The sequence below is a fragment of the Lygodium microphyllum genome, unplaced genomic scaffold (assembly GCF_053477565.2).
Source record: "Lygodium microphyllum isolate KBCC unplaced genomic scaffold, Lygodium_microphyllum_v1.1.10 scaffold_193, whole genome shotgun sequence".
Classification (NCBI taxonomy): domain Eukaryota; kingdom Viridiplantae; phylum Streptophyta; class Polypodiopsida; order Schizaeales; family Lygodiaceae; genus Lygodium; species Lygodium microphyllum.
The window spans coordinates 38,790-46,852 of record NW_028229676.1 but is presented as its reverse complement, the minus strand read 5'-3'; positions in this window follow the sequence as shown (position 1 = coordinate 46,852).

The following is an 8,063-nucleotide window of genomic DNA, read 5'->3' as shown; positions in this document are numbered from 1 at the left end:
AAATAAGGTTAATCTTAATAATATTAAACCTTATTATTTCTAAGTATGCTAATACAAAGGAAATGCATTGGAGGTCCCTGCTGGGGATGATTTGAGACCTGCAAAAGAGCTTAAAGTCGGTTGATGGGTCGGTTAATTCCTTATTTGGAGCACCCATATCTGGAGCAGAGATACCATCAGGGAAAACTTATCTGGTGGAACAAAGGATATAAAGTGATTGAGCAAGAAGACGGAACCTTTGTGTGGGAGATCAAAGTCTTCTACCATCACTGCTTACGACTGTTGACAAGTATCCCTGTTGAGTTCAATGAAGAAGGTGGGATAGAGCCATCAGTTCACCCTCTCAACATGCTAAACTTTGATTACCATAATTACGAATAGAGGGGTTTGTGATGGCCAGCTGTGTAAACCCATTGTGGACGTATATACTCTATTTTGACGGAGCGTCCAGGGGCCTAATAAAAAAGAAAGTGTTGGAGTAGTAATCCGAGATCCCCGGCGTAGAGTTACGATGAAGTTAGCTACTTATCTCGGGGTAGGATTCACTAACAATATGGCGGAGTATAAAGCCTTGATTATGGGACTACATATTGCCAAACAAGGTGGTATTCGTTGGTTGTTAGTAAAAGGGGATTCCCAGTTGATCCTGAATCAGCTAGATGGGACATACATAGTGCGAAATCCCATTCTTTGTATGTATCATCGGACTGCTATGACCCTACTTGAAGAGTTTGAGAGAGTGTCTTTTCAGCTGATTCCACGTTACTGGAATTAGTTTGCGGATTCACTGGCAAATCTTGCTTATGAGGAAGATCTCTTCTTCAATTGTAGTCCTAGTCTGGATATTGTTATCAATGATGAAACAGGACCTGATCGCTTGTGGAAAATGTTATCAGAGCATGCGATATATGGCAGACGATGGTTGATATGGGTGATGCAAAGAGTAACCGAGACCAATCTACCGTTGTTATCCTGGACCCATAGGTTAATTAGACAACATGTTATGCGTACGCCTCTTGCTATCTATGTAGGAGGGATGGGTCATAACCTTATGCATTTAGTTTAGGGCTACGAGCCTGTTTTTCCTCCTTGGGAAGGAGCCTATTATTGTATATCTGGATTCTTTCAGGGAGGGATGTGTAGGTGTTATTCTGTTTGATCTCGTTAGGCCAAGAGGGCCCGTTTTGCGAGGTTTTGAATGTTTTTTTTCATTAGGCTAAGAGGGCCAATTAAGTTTTGTAGTGAGGTGCTTTATTTCATTAGGCCACGAGGGCCAGTTTTCTGTTTAGTGTAGGTGTGGTTAATGGTTTCTTGTTTTAGTCTTGTGCTAGACAGGTTTGAAGAAGAGCTTGGAAGGAGCCTTTTGTTGCGTGGAAGCTTCTTGTGGCCCTATCCAGGTGATATCTATCCTTTATGAGTACCGTGGTTTTTATACTATACATGTCTATGTACTTGTAGGGGATTTTCCATTTCTTATTGGGGACCGGCGTCCAAGGCATGAAGTCCCGAGGTTTCGGTTCAGTATGTTTGAGGGAGGTCTGAGTGGTCATTGCCTCTTATAAAGACATTGTCAAGCATTGAAAGACCTGTTTTAGAAGGGGGTCCTAGTGACCCTGTTCTGCTAGCCCGCTAGGCAGCCGTTCTAGGAGTTCTTGTTAGTTGTGAGGCAGTTAGAGAAGCCTGCCCAGGAAAAATAATGATGATAGAGGAAAAGAAACCCTGAATATCGTAAAGGAAAAATATATACGAAGGTGTGTAAAAAGGGGTTCTAACCCCCTATAAAAATTGGAAAAGAAAAGAAACTGAAAAAATCTATAAGCAGTTGATCATTGCCTTGCGAAGGCCTGGTAGGTTCCTGGGGACGAGTTAGACTCGGGGCAGATGCCTTGTCTTCTTAGGGGTGGCATCTTGCTAGAAAAGAAGAAAATAAGGAAGGTTGGAGCGAAAATAAAAGTGAGCATCAGAAAAGGATTAAGTGTCGCCTTGCAAGGGCTTGGTAGGTTCTTGGGTACCGAGACAAGACCTGAGGCCGATGCCTTGTTCTCCTTGGGTCACTACGCTCAGCTCCCTCCTTTTTACATGCCCAAGGATAGAAAATAAAAACATAAAAGAAGAAATGTGCTATAAGAAAATACTTCTTGATCAGGCTATAGGAGTCCTCGCCTAGTAGGAGTTCCTGGTTGTGTTGTCCTTAGTTAGGTCGGTAGTTCAGACCACCACTTAGGGCAACCTCTTTGATAGTTCTTTTCAGTTTGGTTGTGTTGGAGCAGGTTGTTAGTGACTAGCTTCGGACCTTTTTTCAGATTATGCTAGGCCTACTCCTTGTGGATGTCATGCCTTGATTCTGTTAGGAGGTAGGGTGAGCACTGTGCTGTGTTTAGTATGTATTTATTTTGTATCAGCTTGATGCTTCCTTTGGTTGTTTTGTGCAGATCTATTGTGGGATTCGACGGGCTGAGTCGCCCTATCCCGTGGTTGCCAATGAGAGCGGAGTTTTGCTATCGAGAAGTGCTTAAAAATAGCTAAAAATTACGAATATCAAGGGAAAAATATTCAACGTCAAAGGCGGCGGCTCCGATTTTAAGCGTCAAGTGCTTTAAAGGCGCCCGAGCGACACTTGGTGATTTTTTATAATTTTTCAGACTGCCGTGCGGGTTGTCAGGAGTTGTCGGCCAATGCGGGATGTCAAGCCGGATGCCCAGGATTTTTCAGAGCTCAATTCAGAGTCCGGACGGGGAAATGGCCAAGAAACCGGGCAAGATTTGAAGAGGTGGACCAAAATTTGGCCAAAATGAGTGGTGACCTTTGGGGGCTAGGGGCATTTTATGCCAACATGAAACTTTTGGCAAAAAACGTGAGGAGAGAGAGAAGGATGGAGTGGGCAAATCAGCGTCGAAAAATGCGCTCCATGGCTTGATCATGGATCTCCAGCCTCAATGCAACCTATACAATCGACATTACCCCCGAATTACTCCTTCCCTGCTGACTCTATCGCCTGTCTTCGCTCCTCAAATGGTGGCCCCAATGGAAATCTCAGAAATCAGTCTTTCTCTCTCCTCCCTCTCTCTCTTCTAGAGGCAGATTCATGTGGGAAGAAGAAGGATCGACGGATGCTTGTCCAACCGAGATGGGATTGCACCGTGATGCAATAGGAGGGTAGATTTCTGATTCCGGACTATCATGGACATTAATGGCTGCTGGAAATCAGTCCCGAGACATGGCAAATAAAACTCGCAACCCGCAAAGAACGGTAATTTTATTTTTACAAAGGGAATTGATGTTTTATGCAATTTGCTTCATGAATATTTGTTCCCATGGGCTGATTATGCATTATGATGTTGCTTGCTATGAGTTTGATCAGTTTATGCTCAGAAAATCATAAGTGTTATGACTGAAATTAATGGTATAAAACCCGTAAAACACGCATTTAAGAGGCAAAATGGGGGTTTTTTTGCAAAATAAAGGGGAAACATGAGATATAACATCAATAAAACCTGAAATTTTGCTGTCAGAGAACCTAAGGGCCACAGCCCATAATAAATTTCAATTTCTAGTCATTTTTAATTGAAAATAATAGAGGAAAATTACTAAAAAATGGTGAAAAATGGGTTTTAAATGGGAAAAATTTGGGAAACGATAAAAAGAAAATTCCAAACAATTACATAAGTGTTTGTGCAATATATAATGAAGGTAGAGCACGAGGTTAGCCTCGGTTTACCCTCATTTCTATGTTTTTGTCCGTATTTATTGCTTTCTCTACAAAGAAATACACATAAAACGACTCTTACACCTATCAACGATTGCAAAATATTAAACGGTAGGGTGAGAGGAGAGTTTGAGCGTCAAAGTACAATCTTAAGTCTGATTTATGTGTTGCATCATGGCTATAGGCTGTGTTTTATAATAAAGGGAAAGGCAGCATGAGCGTAAGGCTCGGTGTCTCTCCTCGTTTCAATACATAAACGTTAGCATGGAAATCATGAAAAGATTGGTTTCGCACGATGCACAATGCTGATTTTCTATTGTTTGTGCACTAAACCATTCACATTATGCACTATGCATGGTTCATGGTATCGAAGGAAAATCTCCTGGACTACATAGCAATTGTTTTCTTAGGTCTTTGACCCACGATTGAGAGTGTGAGGTTATCCCTTGCCGTAGGGTAGAGGATCAGTTTCCTAAGGGACTGTGAAGTGAGGAAGCATGGTATATCTCCTCGAAATGCGAGAAATATAAAAGAGAGGAATTTGTGTTCATATGTGTTATACGTTTAGCAGCGCATCAAAGGGCCAATCCCTGAGATGTAGGAGAGCTGCATGGGGCTCCGACTATTAGTCGGTGGAGTGCCTCCTATATGTGTGTGACGAGGCGTTATGCCTAAGTACTTTGGGATCTCCCTTTGAGGAGTTTTAGGGAAATGTTGGACCATGAACTATAAACACATGAATTAAGCTTTAGGGCAATTTGTCCTTCAGCCTTATGTTGACGCTCTTGGTCCGCGAGACCGTGAGGGTGTTTGGATGTCATGAGCATGAGGTCCGGCTAGTGCTATAGCTAGTGCCGGCCCGTTTTAGGTCCCATCAGGCATCTCACTACTAGATGGATCATCAACTGTTTCTAGTTTAGTAGAGGATAAAGGGGCTCTCTCACTTTCAGAAAACTCAGGGTATGCATCCACTGTTACACGATTGGCACCTTTACCTAGAATCACTTGACCATCAAGTATATCAACTTGGCAATCTGTTCATAAGATCCATGGCCTGCCTAGCAAAACTTGATAGCTAGGACATCTTGCAAACCTTATCACCCTAAAGTCCAGTTAGCATCCCATGCTTCCAACAGTAATGTGGAATTTAGTAATGCAACCTTTTGGTTTCCTTAGACTATCATCAACCATCCTAAGAAGTGTGGAGCTACCTAGCCTCTCCATCAAGACTAAACTCATGATATTGATGGAGGATCTAGTGTCCACAATAGCATGCTCTACTAATATTCCATCCACATATACTAGAACCCTAGGGAAATGCTTTTCATCATGCTCAAACCAATCTTCTCCTACTCATGCTATGCCCAAAAGTTCTATAATATACCCAATACACATGATTTTCTTAAACTCCTTGCATACTCCTAGAGATAGTTTAATCAATTGTAGGATATTCACGTCTAGTTTGACTTCACAAAGAGAACTTGTTAAATCAAAGTCGTGGTAATTAGCCAAAGCTCTCTTCTCTCGCCAAACCATTCTCTCCTTTGGTCTTTGGACCGGCTTTGGTGGCTCTTTTTTAACTTTTGTGTTTTTTCTTGGAAACTCTTTACCCTTCTTGGGATCAACCTTACTATCAACAAGTGCTAGAGGTCCCCCTTCCATATTAGGGTTCAAGACTTGCTTACCGCTATCATCTTGTTTAGGGTTTTCCCCGACAAGTTTTACGTTATCTTTGTCACCCTCTCTAGTCTTTTGACCTCTTATTATGGCTTATAGATTAGAAGTTTCAGTGCCATTGACACGTATAGTCTTAATAAGGCTGACTCCACTGCCATGAGGCAAATCCTTTACAGTAGCCTTTCCTCTTTGCAGTATTTGTCTTGGTCTATCATCTTGCTAGAGATTATTCCCTTGTGCGTGATGATTGATTGGACTTGGCTGTTTACTACCTTGTTGGAGAAAACTGATCTTACTCCAGCATATGGCTACTAAGTGGATAGACTTTTCGTAAATATCGCATTTGACATTTGGAAAATTCCAAGGGAAATATTTGCCACTACACCACTTATAGTTGAATCTTGAGGGGGCACCCTCTTCAGGGCATAGACTCCTTGTTAAATTCTACTACTTCTTAAGGAAATTGACATCAACAACTATTTGTCTATACTGTTTGGTAATCATGTCAGTGTAGTGCTTCATTATATCCTAAAATTCACCAAGGACATTTGAGGCACTTAACTCATAGCCGTGATTGTCTATCTGTCGTCCCATCTGCCTAACCACTTGATTGAGAATAGCCTGCTAACTTACTGGGATAACATAAGGGTTTGTTGTTTGGCCTCCAACATTTGGTGGAGCCATCTGACTAGCCCTAGGCATAGTCACACTAAGAGGAGTTGGTAACATAAGCAAATTTGGCACGATACTCCCTCTTCCATTCACATTTGACATGGGGTCCCCTTGACTCACATTGGTTAGTGCCAAATTGTTGCCATTCCAATTTGCCCTTATTGCATAAGCCACTTCTAAGCATGACTCTACTCCTTCTACTTGGGTAATAGTAGTGTCAATGTCGGCCAAAGCGACACCACTCAACTGCACCTGGATGTTGAAATCTAATCCATGTAGGAAATATTGCAATTGTGTAGCCGATGGGATGGCGATATAAGTATTAAGTTTATGAAGAACTTGCTTTAGTTTCTTGGCATAGGCCTGGAGATTCTCATTTGGCTCTTGCAGTGTTACATTCAAAACACACAACCAATACTGTCCACCCCTCTCTCAGGGGAAAACTCTCTATAGAAGGTCGTGAAGAATTGGTCAATGGTAGTTATGGTTCCGGTCTCTAGATCATGATACCGTACTGCTTTCCTTTCTTTTAATGTCATGTTGAAGAACATCATTAAGTGTCCTTCATCTTGTATTCAATAGTTGAACATGAGTGTTTGAAACTCATTAATATGGAGTTCTCAATCTTCTTCTGCTAACCCATTGAAGATGGGTCAAGGTGCTTTTCTAATGCCAATAAATTTGGCGTCTTTGCTGGAATTGCAATGGATTGTGCCATGGCTACAACCGAATTGACAATAGGAGTTTGTATAGGTAAAACTATACCCCCACTTAAAGTGGGTTGATTGACTAGAAGAGAGGAAGTATTAAGACTTCCTCTTGCACTCAAAGGGTTGGGTTGCTTATAACACTTGAGTTATTAAAACCAGTGCCTCTTATGTGTATCATGCTGCTCCTTTGAGGAGAATAATGCCTTAGAATCTTAGCCCACTGTGTAGCCCTCTCAGCATGTTCCTCTTTTTGTATTTTGGCTTGACGGTTCTTGTTAAAGAACATAAACTGACTATTCAGTCCCTAGAGACCCTAGATTCGGAACCACCACTTATTGGTGGCTCTTGGCAAATGCACCACCTATCGAGACCTAAAATGGGCCTAACACTAGCTCTGAAGCACTAGTTGGACCTCAAAGACACACAAGACACCCCACACGGCCTTGTAGCTAGGAGTGTCTAAGACTCAAACTACACTAAACTCTAATATCGACTTTGTGTTTGTAATAAGACCAATCCAATAGTTTCCTTTCCCTACCCCTCAGAGAGAGATCCCATAACATATGTAGGTATAATACCTCATAGCACACACATAGGAGGCAACCTCTTGACTAAAACATTGTGGCCCTAATGCAACTCTCCCACACCAAGGGGATTGGCCCCAAGACGCACTGCCTTACACATAAAAACAACCGTACAAGCTCCATTCTTTGATTTATTCATCGATCCAGAATTGATGTTTCCTTGGGGGGAGGTAGCTCTAGTTCTTCCCCCCCTCCAATCAGTCCCTCCACTTTGAGTGGAGCTATAGTTCTGGTTGTTTGAACCCCTATAGTGAATCCAGTTGTTACCATGGCAACACAACCCATTGTTATACTTGCTAGACTGGAGATTTTCAAGCCGTAGATTTCCCCCTACCCATCTTTAATGGGTAAGATGCAAAGCTCCACATTAGGGAGTTTCAAAAGTTGATGTTCAATTGTCGTATCCAACATGAAGGACATTTAATGATGTTCTTTAACATGACTCTCAAAGGAAGAGTTGTCATATGGTATCACAGCCTAGAGGCAGGAACTATAACCACTATTGATTTATTCTTAAAAGCCTTTCAAAGGGATTTTTTCCCTCAAAGGGATGACCAATATTGGCTACGTGTATTAAATGTGACATGTCAAGAGACACATGAGGATATCCAAGCATATGCCAAGATGTTAAAAGAGGTCTTTCGCAAATTGCAAGCATCTATCCCCATCCTAGTAGCTTCCCAACTGAAATATTTTTTGCATGGTCTAGATTTC